The sequence below is a fragment of the Silurus meridionalis genome, chromosome 23 (genome assembly GCF_014805685.1).
Source record: "Silurus meridionalis isolate SWU-2019-XX chromosome 23, ASM1480568v1, whole genome shotgun sequence".
Taxonomy (NCBI): domain Eukaryota; kingdom Metazoa; phylum Chordata; class Actinopteri; order Siluriformes; family Siluridae; genus Silurus; species Silurus meridionalis.
In genome coordinates, this window is record NC_060906.1 from 5,145,142 (window position 1) to 5,166,984 (window position 21,843).

Below are 21,843 nucleotides of genomic sequence, written 5' to 3' on the forward strand. Positions count from 1 at the left end.
ATTTCCTATTAATTACCCCGATCCAGTTAGTTTACATGTTGTTGTGTTAATAGGGCTTCCAGTTTAAGTAGGGGATGATAGAGACTTGTGTAGTAGTCGTGGCCGAGTGGTTAAGGTGATGGACTAGAAATCCATTGGGGTCTCCCGCAGGTTCGAATCCTGCCGACTACGATTTGTTTTCTGTTCACATTTCGTGTTAATTATACAGATATGGTTCTTTTGCGTTTTCTTGTGTTAATAGGGGTTCCAGTTGAAGTAGGGGTGACATCTTACTGTGCAGTAGTCGTGGCCGAGTGGTTAAGGTGATGGACTTGAAATCCATTGGGGTCCTCTGCACAGGTTTGAATCCTGCTGACTACGATTCACTTTCTGTTTACATTTCCTATTAATTACCCCGATCCAGTTAGTTTACATGTTGTTGTGTTAATAGGGCTTCCAGTTTAAGTAGGGGATGATAGAGACTTGTGTAGTAGTCGTGGCCGAGTGGTTAAGGCGATGGACTTGAAATCCATTGGGGTCTCCTCGCGCAGGTTTGAATCCTGCCGACTACGATTTGTTTATTGTTTACATTTCCAGTTAATTATACAGATATGGTTCTTTTGCGTTTTCTTGTGTTAATAGGGGTTCCAGTTTAAGTAGGGGATGATAGAGACTTGTGTAGTAGTCGTGGCCGAGTGGTTAAGGCGATGGACTTGAAATCCATTGGGGTCTCCCTGCGCAGGTTCGAATCCTGCCGACTACGATTTGTTTTCTGTTTACATTTCCTGTTAATTATACAGATATGGTTCTTTTGCGTTTTCTTGTGTTAATAGGGCTTCCAGTTTAAGTAGGGGATGATAGAGACTTGTGTAGTAGTCGTGGCCAAGTGGTTAAGGTGATGGACTAGAAATCCATTGGGGTCTCCCCGCGCATGTTCGAATCCTGCCGACTATGATTTGTTTTCTGTTTACATTTCCTATTAATTACCCCAATCCAGTTAGTTTACAGGTTGTTGTGTTAGTAGGGCTTTCAGTTTAAGTAGGGGGGGGTAGAGACTTCTGTTGTAGTCGTGGCCGAGTGGTTGAGGCGATGGACTAGAAATCTATTGGGGTCTCCCTGTGCAGGTTTGAATCCTGCCGACTATGATTTGCTTTCTGTTAACATTTCCTATTAATTACCCCGATCCAGTTAGTTTACTTGTTGTCATGTTCATAGGGCTTCCAGTTGAAGTAGGGGTGACATCTTACTGTGCAGTAGTCGTGTCCGAGTGATTAAGGCGATGGACTTGAAATCCATTGGGGTCTCACTGCGCAGGTTAGAATCCTGCTGACTACGATTCACTTTCTGTTTACATTTCCTATTAATTACCCCGATCCAGTTAGTTTACAGGTTGTTGTGTTAATAGGGCTTCCAGTTTAAGTAGGGGATGATAGAGACTTGTGTAGTAGTTGTGGCCGAGTGGTTAAGGTGATGGACTTGAAATCCATTGGTGTCTCCCTGCGCAGGTTCGAATCCTGCTGACTACGATTCACTTTCTGTTTTCTATTTCTTATTAACTCTCTTCTCTAACTTTACCATTCACTTCACTGACCATTACACTCACATCATTGACCATCACACTCACATCAGTGACCATCACACTCCCATCACTGATCTTTACACATCACTGATTATCATGTTATTATGTGAGCTGATAGACACAGTTCTGTGTGATGGAGAATGAATGAAACCCAGTCAAAGATTCAGCACAATAAATAAGATGAATCTGGTACTGAATGATTTCTGGATGGTTTATTTTAACCCTCTACTGCACAGCGTTGCCCTCAGGCAACAAAACAAATTCTTAAGCCCTAAATCTAGTGGATGTCTCTTTACATTTTTGCAATCAACTAGATCAGGGTCACCGACCTTTTTGACACCGACTAATGTGAATGGCTACCAGTTTGATACACAATTCTGAAATAACAAATTTGCTTAATTTACCTTTAATTATATGTTATTATTAATAATGAATGATATTTATCTCTGTCAGGGTCAAACTCAATTGCACATGGGGCCAAAACTCAAAGCACACTTTAGGTGGTGGGCCGAACAGGATTAACATTTATTGAACACACTAAAACAATGTTTTTTTTAACATAAATATGAATAAATACAGACAGGAATATTATTCCAGAGTAAATAAATTTAAACTTAAAATAAATAGCTCTCCATAAAAATATCTCCTGTCAAAATTATACAAGTTAGAAATATGAACATGCTGCAAAAACCCTGAACAAATCAATAAAAATTGTGCTTTTAAGTAAATGTTAAAATCACAACAAATCAAAACAATCAGATTTCTTTGCTCTTATGCCATTTTATAAAAAATAATCTTAAACTTTAAATAACTTAAAATATTTTGCTCTCCATAAAAATATCTCCAGTCAAACACCAGACGTCTCACAGCTTCATCATGCAGCTCTTCAGAAACTCTCCCTCAGTAAATAACCTGCTGATGTGACTCTGATTTCTCCTCTGTTTTCACACCAGCTTCACTTTGTGATTTTGCTCTGGTGTAAAACGTCTGCTGAAATGTCAGATTCTTCTTTAACTCTTCTACTTTCTGTATCTTCTGCTCTGCATTCAGGTTTTTCAGCTTCTCCTGATGTTTTGTCTCGTAGTGCGTCTTAGATTCAATTCTTCAATTACAGCCACATTCGCTCCACATATAAGACACACGTGTTTACCGCCAGTGTCAGTAAACATCTACTCAGAATCACATCGGTTTTAAAAGGCTCTGTTTTCAGAATGAACTTTTCTCTTCACCACTGTGAGGCGCTGTTTCACAATAACTGTACAATAGAGTTAAATACATCAACAGAAGCTCGACTTGATTGACTTGGAATGTTTCCAGTGGTCTATTCTAAGACAGAAGCGTTAATTTTATGGGATCTGTAGTTTGTGTTATCAGAGCTACATATCGCCCTCCATTCATAATATGTGTGTGTGTGTGTGTGTGTGTGTGTGTGTGTGTGTGTGTGTGTGTGTGTGTGTGTGTGTGTGTGTGTGTGTGTGTGTGTGTGTGTGTGTGTGTGTGTGTGTGTGTGTGTGTGTGTGTGTGTGTGTGTGTGTGTGTGTGTGTGTGTGTGTGTGTGTGTGTGTGTGTGTGTGTGTGTGTGTGTGTGTGTGTGTGTGTGTGTGTGTGTGTGTGTGTGTGTGTGTGTGTGTGTGTGTGTGTGTGTGTGTGTGTGTGTGTGTGTGTGTGTGTGTGTGTGTGTGTGTGTGTGTGTGTGTGTGTGTGTGTGTGTGTGTGTGTGTGTGTGTGTGTGTGTGTGTGTGTGTGTGTGTGTGTGTGTGTGTGTGTGTGTGTGTGTGTGTGTGTGTGTGTGTGTGTGTGTGTGTGTGTGTGTGTGTGTGTGTGTGTGTGTGTGTGTGTGTGTGTGTGTGTGTGTGTGTGTGTGTGTGTGTGTGTGTGTGTGTGTGTGTGTGTGTGTGTGTGTGTGTGTGTGTGTGTGTGTGTGTGTGTGTGTGTGTGTGTGTGTGTGTGTGTGTGTGTGTGTGTGTGTGTGTGTGTGTGTGTGTGTGTGTGTGTGTGTGTGTGTGTGTGTGTGTGTGTGTGTGTGTGTGTGTGTGTGTGTGTGTGTGTGTGTGTGTGTGTGTGTGTGTGTGTGTGTGTGTGTGTGTGTGTGTGTGTGTGTGTGTGTGTGTGTGTGTGTGTGTGTGTGTGTGTGTGTGTGTGTGTGTGTGTGTGTGTGTGTGTGTGTGTGTGTGTGTGTGTGTGTGTGTGTGTGTGTGTGTGTGTGTGTGTGTGTGTGTGTGTGTGTGTGTGTGTGTGTGTGTGTGTGTGTGTGTGTGTGTGTGTGTGTGTGTGTGTGTGTGTGTGTGTGTGTGTGTGTGTGTGTGTGTGTGTGTGTGTGTGTGTGTGTGTGTGTGTGTGTGTGTGTGTGTGTGTGTGTGTGTGTGTGTGTGTGTGTGTGTGTGTGTGTGTGTGTGTGTGTGTGTGTGTGTGTGTGTGTGTGTGTGTGTGTGTGTGTGTGTGTGTGTGTGTGTGTGTGTGTGTGTGTGTGTGTGTGTGTGTGTGTGTGTGTGTGTGTGTGTGTGTGTGTGTGTGTGTGTGTGTGTGTGTGTGTGTGTGTGTGTGTGTGTGTGTGTGTGTGTGTGTGTGTGTGTGTGTGTGTGTGTGTGTGTGTGTGTGTGTGTGTGTGTGTGTGTGTGTGTGTGTGTGTGTGTGTGTGTGTGTGTGTGTGTGTGTGTGTGTGTGTGTGTGTGTGTGTGTGTGTGTGTGTGTGTGTGTGTGTGTGTGTGTGTGTGTGTGTGTGTGTGTGTGTGTGTGTGTGTGTGTGTGTGTGTGTGTGTGTGTGTGTGTGTGTGTGTGTGTGTGTGTGTGTGTGTGTGTGTGTGTGTGTGTGTGTGTGTGTGTGTGTGTGTGTGTGTGTGTGTGTGTGTGTGTGTGTGTGTGTGTGTGTGTGTGTGTGTGTGTGTGTGTGTGTGTGTGTGTGTGTGTGTGTGTGTGTGTGTGTGTGTGTGTGTGTGTGTGTGTGTGTGTGTGTGTGTGTGTGTGTGTGTGTGTGTGTGTGTGTGTGTGTGTGTGTGTGTGTGTGTGTGTGTGTGTGTGTGTGTGTGTGTGTGTGTGTGTGTGTGTGTGTGTGTGTGTGTGTGTGTGTGTGTGTGTGTGTGTGTGTGTGTGTGTGTGTGTGTGTGTGTGTGTGTGTGTGTGTGTGTGTGTGTGTGTGTGTGTGTGTGTGTGTGTGTGTGTGTGTGTGTGTGTGTGTGTGTGTGTGTGTGTGTGTGTGTGTGTGTGTGTGTGTGTGTGTGTGTGTGTGTGTGTGTGTGTGTGTGTGTGTGTGTGTGTGTGTGTGTGTGTGTGTGTGTGTGTGTGTGTGTGCGTGTCTGTCTGTCTGAGTTTTAGCCTGTGCATCTTCCGGGATCTGAAGTTCCAGGTGCCACACAGTAAACTCCATGCAGTGGGTCCAGTAGAATGGGGAGTAATACAAACAGAGACATTTTTATGTTTGTTGTTGTTATTGTTTTAAAATCTGATTAAAAATGTGAGAAATTAGTTTGTGTAAATTAATAGTTATACCAGAGGTCAGAGTAAATTAATAACAGTTATACCAGAGGTCAGTGTAAATTAATAACAGTTATACCAGAGATCAGAGTAAATTAATAATAGCAGTTATACCAGAGATCAGAGTAAATTAATAATAGCAGTTATACCAGAGGTCAGAGTAAATTAATAGTTATACCAGAGATCAGAGTAAATTAATAAGAGTTATACCAGAGGTCAGTGTAAATTAATAGCAGTTATACCAGAGGTCAGAGTAAATTAATAGTTATACCAGAGATCAGAGTAAATTAATAGTTATACCAGAGGTCAGAGTAAATAAATTTAAACTTAAAATAAATAGCTCTCCATAAAAATATCTCCAGTCAAACACCAGACGTCTCACAGCTTCATCATTCAGCTCTTCAGAAACTCTCCCTTAGTAAATAACCTGCTGATGTGACTCTGATTTCTCCTCTGTTTTCACACCAGCTTCACTTTGTGATTTTGCTCTGGTGAAAACGTCTGCTGAAATGTCAGATTCTTCTTTAACTCTTCTACTTTCTGTATCTTCTGCTCTGCATTCAGGTTTTTCAGCTTCTCCTGATGTTTTGTCTCGTAGTGCGTCTTAGATTCAATTCTTCAATTACAGCCACATTCGCTCCACATATAAGACACACGTGTTTACCGCCAGTGTCAGTAAACATCTACTCAGAATCCCATCGGTTTTAAAAGGCTCTGTTTTCAGAATCAACTTTTCTTCACCACTGTGAGGCGCTGTTTCACAATAACTGTACAATAGAGTTAAATACATCAACAGAAGCTCGACTTGATTGACGCTGGAATGTTCCCAGGTGGTCTAGCGTTCGGTAAGGCAGCTGAAGCGCTGCATTATGGGATCTGTAGTTTGTGTTATCAGAGCTACATATCGCCCTCCATTCATAATAATAATAATAATAATAATAATAATAATAATAATAATAATAATAATAATAATAATAATAATAATAATAATAATAATAATAATAATAATAATAATAATAATAATAATAATAATAATAATAATAATAATAATAATAATAATAATAATAATAATAATAATAATAATAATAATAATAATAATAATAATAATAATAATAATAATAATAATAATAATAATAATAATAATAATAATAATAATAATAATAATAATAATAATAATAATAATAATAATAATAATAATAATAATAATAATAATAATAATAATAATAATAATAATAATAATAATAATAATAATAATAATAATAATAATAATAATAATAATAGATCTATATAAAATCATCTCGCGGGCCGGATATAATTGTACGTCGGGATTTGTCCCACGGGCCTGAGTTTAACACCCCTGATCTATGTGAAGACACTGATCATCTTAATGATTTCTCACAATAATCATCAACAATGATTTAACAAGGTAGGAAACAGCTATTTTTAGAAAAGGCCCACAGGCGACTCATGTGGTCCATGTTGGTGACCCCTGCTTTATGGTGTTAATAGTCAATAATTAGTTAATGGTTTCAATAGTCATCTTTGTTTTCAATAACCCAAAAGATATTCCCATGATCCTCCCATGCAGATATCATTGGTTCAAACATACTTTAACTGTGACGTTATGTGACGTGTCACTGAAACTTGAATTGTGAATACATAGGGTTGTTTTTACTCTGGACAGGAAACACAGAAGATGATGCGGGTTAACAGAATAATTCACAAGTCACTGTTATATGAACAATAAAACATTTCATTTAAATTACCGGAAAATCTACAAAAATGTCAAATAATAAAATATAATAGATGCAAACACACAAAAGGTACAAATAATATTTCAAAATGATGTATATATTAGTGAAAGAGGCACAGGGTTTATTTGTATTTTTGTTATTAATTTTAAAATCTGATTAAAAATGTGAGAAATTAGTTTGTGTAAATTAATAACAGTTATACCAGAGGTCAGTGTAAATTAATAACAGTTATACCAGAGGTCAGAGTAAATTAATAAGAGTTATACCAGAGATCAGAGTAAATTATTAATAGCAGTTATACCAGAGGTCAGTGTAAATTAATAACAGTTATACCAGAGATCAGAGTAAATTATTAATAGCAGTTATACCAGAGGTCAGTGTAAATTAATAATAGCAGTTATACCAGAGATCAGAGTAAATTAATAAGAGTTATACCAGAGATCAGAGTAAATTAATAATAGCAGTTATACCAGAGGTCAGTGTAAATTAATAGCAGTTATACCAGAGGTCAGTGTAAATTAATAGCAGTTATACCAGAGGTCAGAGTAAATTAATAACAGTAGTTATACCAGAGGTCAGAGTAAATTAATAACAGTTATACCAGAGGTCAGAGTAAATTAATAGCAGTTATACCAGAGATCAGTGTAAATTAATAACAGTTATACCAGAGGTCAGAGTAAATTAATAACAGTTATACCAGAGGTCAGTGTAAATTAATAATAGCAGTTATACCAGAGATCAGAGAAAATTATTAATAGCAGTTATACCAGAGGTCAGAGTAAATTAATAGCAGTTATACCAGAGATCAGAGTAAATTATTAATAGCAGTTATACCAGAGGTCAGAGTAAATTATTAATAGCAGTTATACCAGAGGTCAGTGTAAATTAATAATAGCAGTTATACCAGAGGTCAGAGTAAATTAATAGCAGTTATACCAGAGATCAGAGTAAATTAATAAGAGTTATACCAGAGATCAGAGTAAATTAATAAGAGTTATACCAGAGATCAGAGTAAATTAATAAGAGTTATACCAGAGATCAGAGTAAATTAATAAGAGTTATACCAGAGATCAGAGTAAATTAATAAGAGTTATACCAGAGGTCAGAGTAAATTAATAAGAGTTATACCAGAGGTCAGAGTAAATTAATAATAGCAGTTATACCAGAGGTCAGTGTAAATTAATAACAGTTATACCAGAGATCAGAGTAAATTAATAGCAGTTATACCAGAGGTCAGTGTAAATTAATAACAGTTATACCAGAGGTCAGAGTAAATTAATAAGAGTTATACCAGAGATCAGAGTAAATTAATAGCAGTTATACCAGAGGTCAGTGTAAATTAATAACAGTTATACCAGAGGTCAGAGTAAATTATTAATAGCAGTTATACCAGAGGTCAGTGTAAATTAATAACAGTTATACCAGAGGTCAGTGTAAATTAATAGCAGTTATACCAGAGGTCAGTGTAAATTAATAATAGCAGTTATACCAGAGATCAGAGTAAATTAATAGCAGTTATACCAGAGGTCAGTGTAAATTAATAACAGTTATACCAGAGGTCAGTGTAAATTAATAGCAGTTATACCAGAGATCAGAGTAAATTAATAAGAGTTATACCAGAGGTCAGTGTAAATTAATAACAGTTATACCAGAGGTCAGTGTAAATTAATAACAGTTATACCAGAGGTCAGTGTAAATTAATAACAGTTATACCAGAGGTCAGTGTAAATTAATAACAGTTATACCAGAGGTCAGTGTAAATTAATAACAGTTATACCAGAGGTCAGTGTAAATTAATAGCAGTTATACCAGAGATCAGAGTAAATTAATAGCAGTTATACCAGAGGTCAGAGTAAATTAATAGCAGTTATACCAGAGATCAGAGTAAATTATTAATAGCAGTTATACCAGAGGTCAGAGTAAATTAATAGCAGTTATACCAGAGGTCAGAGTAAATTAATAAGAGTTATACCAGAGGTCAGTGTAAATTAATAATAGCAGTTATACCAGAGATCAGAGTAAATTAATAAGAGTTATACCAGAGGTCAGAGTAAATTAATAACAGTTATACCAGAGGTCAGTGTAAATTAATAGCAGTTATACCAGAGGTCAGTGTAAATTAATAATAGCAGTTATACCAGAGATCAGAGTAAATTAATAACAGTTATACCAGAGGTCAGTGTAAATTAATAACAGTTATACCAGAGATCAGAGTAAATTAATAGCAGTTATACCAGAGGTCAGCGTAAATAATTAATAGAAGTTATACCAGAGGTCAGAGTAAATTAATAGCAGTTATACCAGAGGTCAGAGTAAATTAATAATAGCAGTTATACCAGAGATCAGAGTAAATTAATAATAGCAGTTATACCAGAGATCAGAGTAAATTATTAATAGCAGTTATACCAGAGATCAGAGTAAATTAATAATAGCAGTTATACCAGAGGTCAGTGTAAATTAATAATAGCAGTTATACCAGAGGTCAGTGTAAATTAATAGCAGTTATACCAGAGATCAGAGTAAATTATTAATAGCAGTTATACCAGAGGTCAGAGTAAATTAATAGCAGTTATACCAGAGATCAGAGTAAATTAATAGCAGTTATACCAGAGATCAGAGTAAATTAATAACAGTTATACCAGAGGTCAGTGTAAATTAATAACAGTTATACCAGAGGTCAGTGTAAATTAATAATAGCAGTTATACCAGAGATCAGAGTAAATTATTAATAGCAGTTATACCAGAGGTCAGTGTAAATTAATAACAGTTATACCAGAGATCAGAGTAAATTAATAACAGTTATACCAGAGGTCAGAGTAAATTATTAATAGCAGTTATACCAGAGGTCAGTGTAAATTAATAGCAGTTATACCAGAGGTCAGTGTAAATTAATAGCAGTTATACCAGAGATCAGAGTAAATTAATAAGAGTTATACCAGAGGTCAGTGTAAATTAATAACAGTTATACCAGAGATCAGAGTAAATTAATAAGAGTTATACCAGAGATCAGAGTAAATTAATAGCAGTTATACCAGAGGTCAGAGTAAATTAATAATAGCAGTTATACCAGAGATCAGAGTAAATTAATAGCAGTTATACCAGAGGTCAGTGTAAATTAATAGCAGTTATACCAGAGGTCAGAGTAAATTAATAATAGCAGTTATACCAGAGGTCAGAGTAAATTAATAGCAGTTATACCAGAGGTCAGAGTAAATTATTAATAGCAGTTATACCAGAGGTCAGAGTAAATTAATAGCAGTTATACCAGAGATCAGAGTAAATTAATAAGAGTTATACCAGAGATCAGAGTAAATTAATAAGAGTTATACCAGAGATCAGAGTAAATTAATAAGAGTTATACCAGAGGTCAGAGTAAATTAATAACAGTTATACCAGAGATCAGAGTAAATTAATAAGAGTTATACCAGAGGTCAATGTAAATTAATAACAGTTATACCAGAGGTCAGAGTAAATTATTAGCAGTTATTCCAGAAGTCAGAGTAAATTAATAACAGTTATACCAGAGGTCAGAGTAAATTAATAACAGTTATACCAGAGGTCAGAGTAAATTAATAGCAGTTATACCAGAGATCAGAGTAAATTAATAACAGTTATACCAGAGGTCAGAGTAAATTATTAATAGCAGTTATACCAGAGGTCAGAGTAAATTAATAACAGTTATACCAGAGGTCAGAGTAAATTAATAACAGTTATACCTGACACGGAACTTTTGGGGATCTGGCTCTCAGAGCCACTAAGGAGACCGCTAGGGCCATTGCCCGGTCTATGGCTGCCCTGGTGTCTACAGAAAGGCACCTGTGGCTCACGATATTAGACATGACTGGTAGGGACAGGGCAGTATTGCTGGATGCTTCGCTAACTCCTTCCTGCCTTTTCGCCGATTCCGTACATTCGCTGGTTGAGAGGTTTCAGGAAAATAAGAAACAGGTGGCGGCATTCCAGCGTTACCTCTCACGCCGCTCACATGGGGCTTCTCAGCGGGCTCAGCCCCAGCCGCAGCCCTCCGTCTCCCATCAGAAGGTTCATAAACGCAGTGTCGCGACACTCTGCCACTATCCCACTATCTCCCACTCGTGAGCTGACAGATCTGAGGACTGTCATTTCTAACAGGAAGGCTTCGGCGAAAAGATCCTGACACGGAACTTTTGGGGATCTGGCTCTCAGAGCCACTAAGGAGACCGCTAGGGCCATTGCCCGGTCTATGGCTGCCCTGGTGTCTACAGAAAGGCACCTGTGGCTCACGATATTAGACATGACTGGTAGGGACAGGGCAGTATTGCTGGATGCTTCGCTAACTCCTTCCTGCCTTTTCGCCGATTCCGTACATTCGCTGGTTGAGAGGTTTCAGGAAAATAAGAAACAGGTGGCGGCATTCCAGCGTTACCTCTCACGCCGCTCACATGGGGCTTCTCAGCGGGCTCAGCCCCAGCCGCAGCCCTCCGTCTCCCATCAGAAGGTTCATAAACGCAGTGTCGCGACACTCTGCCACTATCCCACTATCTCCCACTCGTGAGCTGACAGATCTGAGGACTGTCATTTCTAACAGGAAGGCTTCGGCGAAAAGATCCTGACACGGAACTTTTGGGGATCTGGCTCTCAGAGCCACTAAGGAGACCGCTAGGGCCATTGCCCGGTCTATGGCTGCCCTGGTGTCTACAGAAAGGCACCTGTGGCTCACGATATTAGACATGACTGGTAGGGACAGGGCAGTATTGCTGGATGCTTCGCTAACTCCTTCCTGCCTTTTCGCCGATTCCGTACATTCGCTGGTTGAGAGGTTTCAGGAAAATAAGAAACAGGTGGCGGCATTCCAGCGTTACCTCTCACGCCGCTCACATGGGGCTTCTCAGCGGGCTCAGCCCCAGCCGCAGCCCTCCGTCTCCCATCAGAAGGTTCATAAACGCAGTGTCGCGACACTCTGCCACTATCCCACTATCTCCCACTCGTGAGCTGACAGATCTGAGGACTGTCATTTCTAACAGGAAGGCTTCGGCGAAAAGATCCTGACACGGAACTTTTGGGGATCTGGCTCTCAGAGCCACTAAGGAGACCGCTAGGGCCATTGCCCGGTCTATGGCTGCCCTGGTGTCTACAGAAAGGCACCTGTGGCTCACGATATTAGACATGACTGGTAGGGACAGGGCAGTATTGCTGGATGCTTCGCTAACTCCTTCCTGCCTTTTCGCCGATTCCGTACATTCGCTGGTTGAGAGGTTTCAGGAAAATAAGAAACAGGTGGCGGCATTCCAGCGTTACCTCTCACGCCGCTCACATGGGGCTTCTCAGCGGGCTCAGCCCCAGCCGCAGCCCTCCGTCTCCCATCAGAAGGTTCATAAACGCAGTGTCGCGACACTCTGCCACTATCCCACTATCTCCCACTCGTGAGCTGACAGATCTGAGGACTGTCATTTCTAACAGGAAGGCTTCGGCGAAAAGATCCTGACACGGAACTTTTGGGGATCTGGCTCTCAGAGCCACTAAGGAGACCGCTAGGGCCATTGCCCGGTCTATGGCTGCCCTGGTGTCTACAGAAAGGCACCTGTGGCTCACGATATTAGACATGACTGGTAGGGACAGGGCAGTATTGCTGGATGCTTCGCTAACTCCTTCCTGCCTTTTCGTCGATTCCGTACATTCGCTGGTTGAGAGGTTTCAGGAAAATAAGAAACAGGTGGCGGCATTCCAGCGTTACCTCTCACGCCGCTCACATGGGGCTTCTCAGCGGGCTCAGCCCCAGCCGCAGCCCTCCGTCTCCCATCAGAAGGTTCATAAACGCAGTGTCGCGACACTCTGCCACTATCCCACTATCTCCCACTCGTGAGCTGACAGATCTGAGGACTGTCATTTCTAACAGGAAGGCTTCGGCGAAAAGATCCTGACACGGAACTTTTTGGGGATCTGGCTGTGGTGGGGCATGTCACCAGACCAGGAGAAGCTCAATTGTCTCTGCCCGGTGCGTGCACTTGACACCCACGTCCACAGGACGGGTCCTTGGAGAAGGTCCCATCAGCTGCTCGTCTGCTACGGCTCTCCCAAGCAAGGCCTCCCAGCTAATAAACCTCTGGCGTCCTTGCAGCGCTTCCTTATCCCTTACAGAAGCTGCCGCTGGCTTTTCTCATATGCGCTTTATACTCCTGGTCGTGACGTCAACTCATCGGTGACGACCAGCGTCAATTTTTGACTGATTACACACATTATTCAGAGCATGAACACTCAGGCGCGTTCCCAAAGTGTTTCGACGCAGCGTCTCATGCCCTCAGGGAACTAGGGTTACATACTCTGTATTTATGTGTATGTGATACATTTGATTTGATTTGATAAATAGACATTTGGTGCAACCCAGATGAGAATGGGTTCCCTCTTGAGTCTGGTTCCAATCAAGGTTTGTTCCTTATGCCATCTAGGGGAGTTTTTCCTTGCCACAGACGCCACCAGCTTGCTCAACAAACTTATTAATAAAGAACATATTCACTTTTAATCACCACATTATATGTGTAAAGCTGCTTAGAGACAATGTTCATTAAAAGCGCAATAAAAATATAAATGCATTGAATAAAGGTGGATCTTATCTTAATAACAGTTATACCAGTGGTCAGAGTAAATTATTAATAGCAATTATACCAGTGGTCAGAGTAAATTAATAGTTATACCAGAGGTCAGTAAATTAATAACAGTTATACCAGAAATCAGAGTAAATTAATAACAGTTATACCAGAAGTCAGAGTAAATTAATAGTTATACCAGAGTCAGAGTAAATTAATAGCAGTTATACCAGAGGTCAGAGAATATTATTAATAGCAGTTATACCAGAAATCAGAGTAAATTATTAATAGCAATTATACCAGTGGTCAGAGTAAATTAATACAGTTATACCAGAGTCAGAGTAAATTAATAATAGTTATACCAGAGTCAGAGTAAATTATTAATAGCAGTTATACCAGAAGTCAGAGTAAATTATTAATAGCAGTTATACCAGTGGTCAGAGTAAATTAATAGTTATACCAGAGGTCAGAGTAAATTAATAACAGTTATACCAGAAATCAGAGTAAATTAATAACAGTTATACCAGAAGTCAGAGTAAATTAGCAGTTATACCAGAGATCAGAGTAAATTAGCAGTTATACCAGAGGTCAGAGAATATTATTAATAGCAGTTATACCAGAAATCAGAGTAAATTAATAGTTATACCAGAGGTCAGTAAATTAATAGCAGTTATACCAGAGATCAGTGTAAATTAATAATAGTTATACCAGAGTCAGAGTAAATTAATAAGAGTTATACCAGAGGTCAAAGTAAATTAATAACAGTTATACCAGAAATCAGAGTAAATTAGCAGTTATACCAGAGTCAGAGTAAATTAGCAGTTATACCAGTGGTCAGAGTAAATTAGCAGTTATACCAGAAATCAGAGTAAATTAATAAGAGTTATACCAGAGATCAGAGTAAATTATTAATAACAGTTATACCAGAGGTCAGTAAATTAATAATAGTTATACCAGAGGTCAGTAAATTAATAGTTATACCAGAGGTCAGTGTAAATTAATAGCAGTTATACCAGAGATCAGAGTAAATTAATAACAGTTATACCAGAGGTCAGTGTAAATTAATAATAGCAGTTATACCAGAGTCAGAGTAAATTAATAGTTATACCAGAGATCAGAGTAAATTAATAGCAGTTATACCAGAGATCAGAGTAAATTATTAATAACAGTTATACCAGAGGTCAGAGTAAATTAATAAGTTATACCAGAGGTCAGAGTAAATTAATAACAGTTATACCAGAGGTCAGAGTAAATTAATAACAGTTATACCAGAGGTCAGAGTAAATTAATAATAGCAGTTATACCAGAGGTCAGAGTAAATTAATAACAGTTATACCAGAGGTCAGAGTAAATTAATAACAGTTATACCAGAGGTCAGTAAATTAATAGTTATACCAGAGGTCAGTAAATTAATAATAGCAGTTATACCAGAGGTCAGAGTAAATTAATAATAGCAGTTATACCAGAGGTCAGTAAATTAATAGCAGTTATACCAGAGGTCAGAGTAAATTAATAACAGTTATACCAGAGGTCAGAGTAAATTAATAATAGTTATACCAGAGGTCAGAAAATTATTAATAGCAGTTATACCAGAGGTCAGAGTAAATTAATAGCAGTTATACCAGAGGTCAGAGTAAATTAATAACAGTTATACCAGAGGTCAGTGTAAATTAATAGCAGTTATACCAGAGGTCAGAGTAAATTAATAACAGTTATACCAGAGGTCAGAGTAAATTATTAATAACAGTTATACCAGAGGTCAGAGTAAATTAATAACAGTTATACCAGAGGTCAGAGTAAATTAATAATAGCAGTTATACCAGAGGTCAGAGTAAATTAATAATAGCAGTTATACCAGAGGTCAGAGTAAATTATTAATAGCAGTTATACCAGAGGTCAGAGTAAATTAATAATAGCAGTTATACCAGAGGTCAGAGTAAATTAATAACAGTTATACCAGAGGTCAGAGTAAATTAATAGTTATACCAGAGGTCAGAGTAAATTAATAGCAGTTATACCAGAGGTCAGAGTAAACTAATAACAGTTATACCAGAGGTCAGTGTAAATAGCAGTTATACCAGAGATCAAAATGAATTAATAGCGGTTATACCAGAGATCAGAGTAAATTAATAACAGTTATACCAGAGGTTATTGGAAAATAATACCAGTTATACCAGAGGTCAGAGTAAATTAATAATAGCAGTTATACCAGAGGTCAGAGAAAATTATTAATAGCAGTTATACCAGAGGTCAGAGTAAATTAATAACAGTTATACCAGAGGTCAGAGTAAATTAATAATAACAGTTATACCAGAGGTCAGAGTAAATTAATAACAGTTATACCGGAGGTCAGAGTAAATTAATAACAGTTATACCAGAGGTCAGAGAAAATTATTAATAGCAGTTATACCAGAGGTCAGAGTAAATTAATAACAGTTATACCAGAGGTCAGAGTAAATTAATAACAGTTATACCAGAGGTCAGAGCAAAGACAGACAGGGGGCAGGGCAGGTGATGTCACATGGCGTAATCACATGACCCAGCGTCCAACTCGCCTCGCTGTGCCGAGTGTTTAGACAGGTCACACGCCCGTGTCTCCGGAGTTTTGTCGTTTTGTGGTTTTTTTGTGCGTTCACGTCCACCTGACGTCATGTGACGTCACGCGGCGTAGATATGGCACTCCGCCGGATATTACCCAGACCGTGCCGAGCGGTTTGATGTGTCACACGTCCGGGTCCAAACGAGTTTAGGGTCACGGTAAGCTAATAGGTTTGCTCGGTGGGCGTGGCCTGTGACGTCACGTGACGTCTTCGATTTAGCCGGGGTTCAACTCCCCACTGTGCCGAGTGTTTAGACAGGTCACACGCCCGTGTCTCCGGAGTTTTGTCGTTTTGTGTTTTTTTGTGCGTTCACGTCCACCTGACGTCATGTGACGTCACGCGGCGTAGATATGGCACTCCGCCGGATATTACCCAGACCGTGCCGAGCGGTTTGATGTGTCACACGTCCGGGTCCAAACGAGTTTAGGGTCACGGTAAGCTAATAGGTTTGCTCGGTGGGCGTGGCCTGTGACGTCACGTGACGTCTTCGATTCAGCCGGGGTTCAACTCCCCCCACTGTGCCGAGTACTTTGACATATCACACACCCATTTCTGAGCATGTTTTTTTCGTGCTTATTTGGACTAATGGTGGGGGCGTGGCTTGACGTGACGTCACGTGATGTCATTATATTACCCACAGTCCAACTCCCTATGCTACGCTGAGTCCGTCGATATGTCACATGCCCCCCTTCATGTATTTTGATGACCGCGCCCATTTTGATACCCATAATGCCCTTCTGCACAAGAAGGGTAATGCTATCGCCCATGATGCAATTCACCCCAAAGGGCTCACGCCAGACACAAAGTGTCTGGCGTGAGAGACAAAGTCCAAATCCGTGACGGCGTGGCAGAACCAGGGCGTCGGCTTGCACCGTTCCAGGCCGTCAGATGGCTTTTTGCAGGCGTTCTGGAGGTTCAACTTTTTAGGTTCTTAATTGATGTGTCGTCGGGATATTGGGGGACGGTAGCGATCGAAGGGGGCCAAGCACTCGAAACGCCTATGTGCGTCTGGAGGTTTGAGCCAGAGTAAGGGAGCTGATTCATGGCTTTTCTTTCTCTTTCCCTGCACCCTCCCCCTCTGGTTCTGTTGCCTTGTTGAGGAATTTCAAACTCCTATGGAGATTCCCCTGGAGCTCATAGCAGCCACGGTGCTCTCTTCTGGGCATGGGATGTTGAATATTGTGGGAGGGGATCCCATGCACCTAAATGAACACCGTGGCTGCTCTGAGCTCCAGAGGATGAGTCTTTGTAATGTTTTATCAGCCTGCAGAGATGAAGGCCAAATCCTTTACAAGGTGACAGAACCAGGGCGTTTGTGTGCACTAAGCCACGTTGCCTGGCTTTTGGCACAATAGATTAGAACAGTACACATATATTATTCGCGCTGGGCGGCAGAACCCGAGGCAGAACCAGTGCACTGACTGGCTTTTGATTGGCATTCTCTGCCTTCTTTCTCTTTCCCTGTTTTTGCTTATCTCTCTTCCTAATCCCTTCTTTCCCTTACCCTGTTTTTTTCTCATTTCTCCTGCTTCTACCTTATTCCCTTAACGTTTTTTTGCTTACCTTTCCTCCTACTCCCTTCTTTCCCTTACCCTATTTTTGCTTACCTCTCCTCCTACTACCTTCGTTCTCTTACCCTATTTTTGCTTACCTCTCCTCCTACTCCCTTTTTCTCTTACCCTATATTTGCTCATCTCCTCCTACTCCCTTCTTTCCTTACCCTATTTTTGCTTATCTCCTCCTACTCCTTCTTTCCTTACCCTATTTTTGCTTATCTCCTCCTACTCCCTTTTTCTCTTACCCTGTTTTTGCTTATCTCCTCCTACTCCCTTTTTTCTCTTACCCTATTTTTGCTTCTCTCTCCTTCTGTTTCCTACTTTCTCTTACCCTGTTTTTGCTTATCTCTCCTTCTACTCCTTTCTTATTCTTTGCAATAGAGTTTAAGTTTTTTTTTTCTGTTTCCCTCGTGTTTTTTTGTTCATGCTGATAGACAGGCACACACACAGTAGGAGAAGGCATGTGTACCCTGTATATCAACCACTATGTGCACACCAGTTTCTACACACACGGCAGATCTGCCTCTTGTACAGGTGTATATTCGGTACAGAAAGAAGCACCAAGGTTTTGCTGAGCCTATAAATGCTGACATTTATCCTCCTTAAGGTTACAGAGTCTTTACTTGCAGAAGGTGAACCTAGTAAATGAAACCAAAGTGATGAAGTTCATTAAGTGTTTTGGAGAAGGGCAGACCGAGTGAATAAAAACAGAATTAAAGCTTTCGCCCTTTCACTAATCCATGGTGGTACATGACATGACAAACCGGATGCGGTCCCTCTGGAGCTCCAGATTTCTAAGACCTCAAATGGGTTTCATTGGTATATTGGTGCTCATGAAGTGATTTATTTAGGCCATGCATAAGATTTTTAAGTGGGTTTTTCTTCATCTTTCTCTTTTCCAAGCACATATTTTTCCTATGAGAGGTACACAAGACATGCCAGGAGTAGGCATGTGCCTGTCCTGTATCATCCGCTATGGGCTCACCAGCTCCTTCCCACTCTGTATGTTTGCCTCTTGAAGTTTGAACTTGATGACAGACAGGCACAGAAGAGCCGCCAGGGGTAGGCATGTGCCCGCCCTATAGCGTCTGATGTGGGCACACAAGCTCCTCTCCACAATGCGGCTCGGTCTTATGAACAGTTTTTTTCTCTTCTTTTTCTCTTTAGAAAAATCCACAAAAGAATGTGGTTGTGTAAACAAAAGAAGAATTTACTCTACTTAAATCCATGTCCTAGATTACAGCATTCTCTGTAAAGAAAGAACGACCAGGTTTGGGACTAAAACACATTCCTAAAATGTACCAGCCTCAATGAACTTTACGGTTAAAGATCCTGTGCTTGCACAGTGTGTACACGAGTGCATGTGATTACATGATAGAGTTCATGTATTCAGAAGAGAAGGGCAGATGAATGAATGAGTGCATAGTGATGAAGTTTGTGTAGTGGTGTGGAGAAGGGTGGACCGAGTGAATGTGTGCACAGCATGATAGAAATGACCAAGCTTTAAAGTACCCATGAGCACTGAGATCTGGCTCTCAGAGCCACTAAGGAGACCGCTAGGGCCATTGCCCGGTCTATGGCTGCCCTGGTGTCTACAGAAAGGCACCTGTGGCTCACGATATTAGACATGACTGGTAGGGACAGGGCAGTATTGCTGGATGCTTCGCTAACTCCTTCCTGCCTTTTCGCCGATTCCGTACATTCGCTGGTTGAGAGGTTTCAGGAAAATAAGAAACAGGTGGCGGCATTCCAGCGTTACCTCTCACGCCGCTCACATGGGGCTTCTCAGCGGGCTCAGCCCCAGCCGCAGCCCTCCGTCTCCCATCAGAAGGTTCATAAACGCAGTGTCGCGACACTCTGCCACTATCCCACTATCTCCCACTCGTGAGCTGACAGATCTGAGGACTGTCATTTCTAACAGGAAGGCTTCGAAAAGATCCTGACACGGAACTTTTGGGGATCTGGCTCTCAGAGCCACTAAGGAGACCGCTAGGGCCATTGCCCGGTCTATGGCTGCCCTGGTGTCTACAGAAAGGCACCTGTGGCTCACGATATTAGACATGACTGGTAGGGACAGGGCAGTATTGCTGGATGCTTCGCTAACTCCTTCCTGCCTTTTCGCCGATTCCGTACATTCGCTGGTTGAGAGGTTTCAGGAAAATAAGAAACAGGTGGCGGCATTCCAGCGTTACCTCTCACGCCGCTCACATGGGGCTTCTCAGCGGGCTCAGCCCCAGCCGCAGCCCTCCGTCTCCCATCAGAAGGTTCATAAACGCAGTGTCGCGACACTCTGCCACTATCCCACTATCTCCCACTCGTGAGCTGACAGATCTGAGGACTGTCATTTCTAACAGGAAGGCTTCGAAAAGATCCTGACACGGAACTTTTGGGGATCTGGCTCTCAGAGCCACTAAGGAGACCGCTAGGGCCATTGCCCGGTCTATGGCTGCCCTGGTGTCTACAGAAAGGCACCTGTGGCTCACGATATTAGACATGACTGGTAGGGACAGGGCAGTATTGCTGGATGCTTCGCTAACTCCTTCCTGCCTTTTCGCCGATTCCGTACATTCGCTGGTTGAGAGGTTTCAGGAAAATAAGAAACAGGTGGCGGCATTCCAGCGTTACCTCTCACGCCGCTCACATGGGGCTTCTCAGCGGGCTCAGCCCCAGCCGCAGCCCTCCGTCTCCCATCAGAAGGTTCATAAACGCAGTGTCGCGACACTCTGCCACTATCCCACTATCTCCCACTCGTGAGCTGACAGATCTGAGGACTGTCATTTCTAACAGGAAGGCTTCGAAAAGATCCTGACACGGAACTTTTGGGGATCTGGCTCTCAGAGCCACTAAGGAGACCGCTAGGGCCATTGCCCGGTCTATGGCTGCCCTGGTGTCTACAGAAAGGCACCTGTGGCTCACGATATTAGACATGACTGGTAGGGACAGGGCAGTATTGCTGGATGCTTCGCTAACTCCTTCCTGCCTTTTCGCCGATTCCGTACATTCGCTGGTTGAGAGGTTTCAGGAAAATAAGAAACAGGTGGCGGCATTCCAGCGTTACCTCTCACGCCGCTCACATGGGGCTTCTCAGCGGGCTCAGCCCCAGCCGCAGCCCTCCGTCTCCCATCAGAAGGTTCATAAACGCAGTGTCGCGACACTCTGCCACTATCCCACTATCTCCCACTCGTGAGCTGACAGATCTGAGGACTGTCATTTCTAACAGGAAGGCTTCGAAAAGATCCTGACACGGAACTTTTGGGGATCTGGCTCTCAGAGCCACTAAGGAGACCGCTAGGGCCATTGCCCGGTCTATGGCTGCCCTGGTGTCTACAGAAAGGCACCTGTGGCTCACGATATTAGACATGACTGGTAGGGACAGGGCAGTATTGCTGGATGCTTCGCTAACTCCTTCCTGCCTTTCGCCGATTCCGTACATTCGCTGGTTGAGAGGTTTCAGGAAAATAAGAAACAGGTGGCGGCATTCCAGCGTTACCTCTCACGCCGCTCACATGGGGCTTCTCAGCGGGCTCAGCCCCAGCCGCAGCCCTCCGTCTCCCATCAGAAGGTTCATAAACGCAGTGTCGCGACACTCTGCCACTATCCCACTATCTCCCACTCGTGAGCTGACAGATCTGAGGACTGTCATTTCTAACAGGAAGGCTTCGAAAAGATCCTGACACGGAACTTTTGGGGATCTGGCTCTCAGAGCCACTAAGGAGACCGCTAGGGCCATTGCCCGGTCTATGGCTGCCCTGGTGTCTACAGAAAGGCACCTGTGGCTCACGATATTAGACATGACTGGTAGGGACAGGGCAGTATTGCTGGATGCTTCGCTAACTCCTTCCTGCCTTTCGCCGATTCCGTACATTCGCTGGTTGAGAGGTTTCAGGAAAATAAGAAACAGGTGGCGGCATTCCAGCGTTACCTCTCACGCCGCTCACATGGGGCTTCTCAGCGGGCTCAGCCCCAGCCGCAGCCCTCCGTCTCCCATCAGAAGGTTCATAAACGCAGTGTCGCGACACTCTGCCACTATCCCACTATCTCCCACTCGTGAGCTGACAGATCTGAGGACTGTCATTTCTAACAGGAAGGCTTCGAAAAGATCCTGACACGGAACTTTTGGGGATCTGGCTCTCAGAGCCACTAAGGAGACCGCTAGGGCCATTGCCCGGTCTATGGCTGCCCTGGTGTCTACAGAAAGGCACCTGTGGCTCACGATATTAGACATGACTGGTAGGGACAGGGCAGTATTGCTGGATGCTTCGCTAACTCCTTCCTGCCTTTCGCCGATTCCGTACATTCGCTGGTTGAGAGGTTTCAGGAAAATAAGAAACAGGTGGCGGC

General features: G+C 41.9%; 1 protein-coding gene and 3 non-coding genes across 4 annotated transcripts in view; all 4 read left to right on the top strand.

Annotated features, from left to right (window-relative positions):
• Positions 1 to 21,843, top strand: part of LOC124377359 (NACHT, LRR and PYD domains-containing protein 12-like) — an 839,056-nt gene that overhangs the window by 463,100 nt on the left and 354,113 nt on the right. The window lies entirely within an intron of this gene.
• Positions 470 to 551, top strand: trnas-uga. Its single transcript has one exon. It is a non-coding gene; the product is annotated as a tRNA-Ser (tRNA).
• On the top strand, positions 661 to 742 carry trnas-uga. Its single transcript has one exon. It is a non-coding gene; the product is annotated as a tRNA-Ser (tRNA).
• trnas-uga lies at positions 1,424 to 1,505 on the top strand. Its single transcript has one exon. It is a non-coding gene; the product is annotated as a tRNA-Ser (tRNA).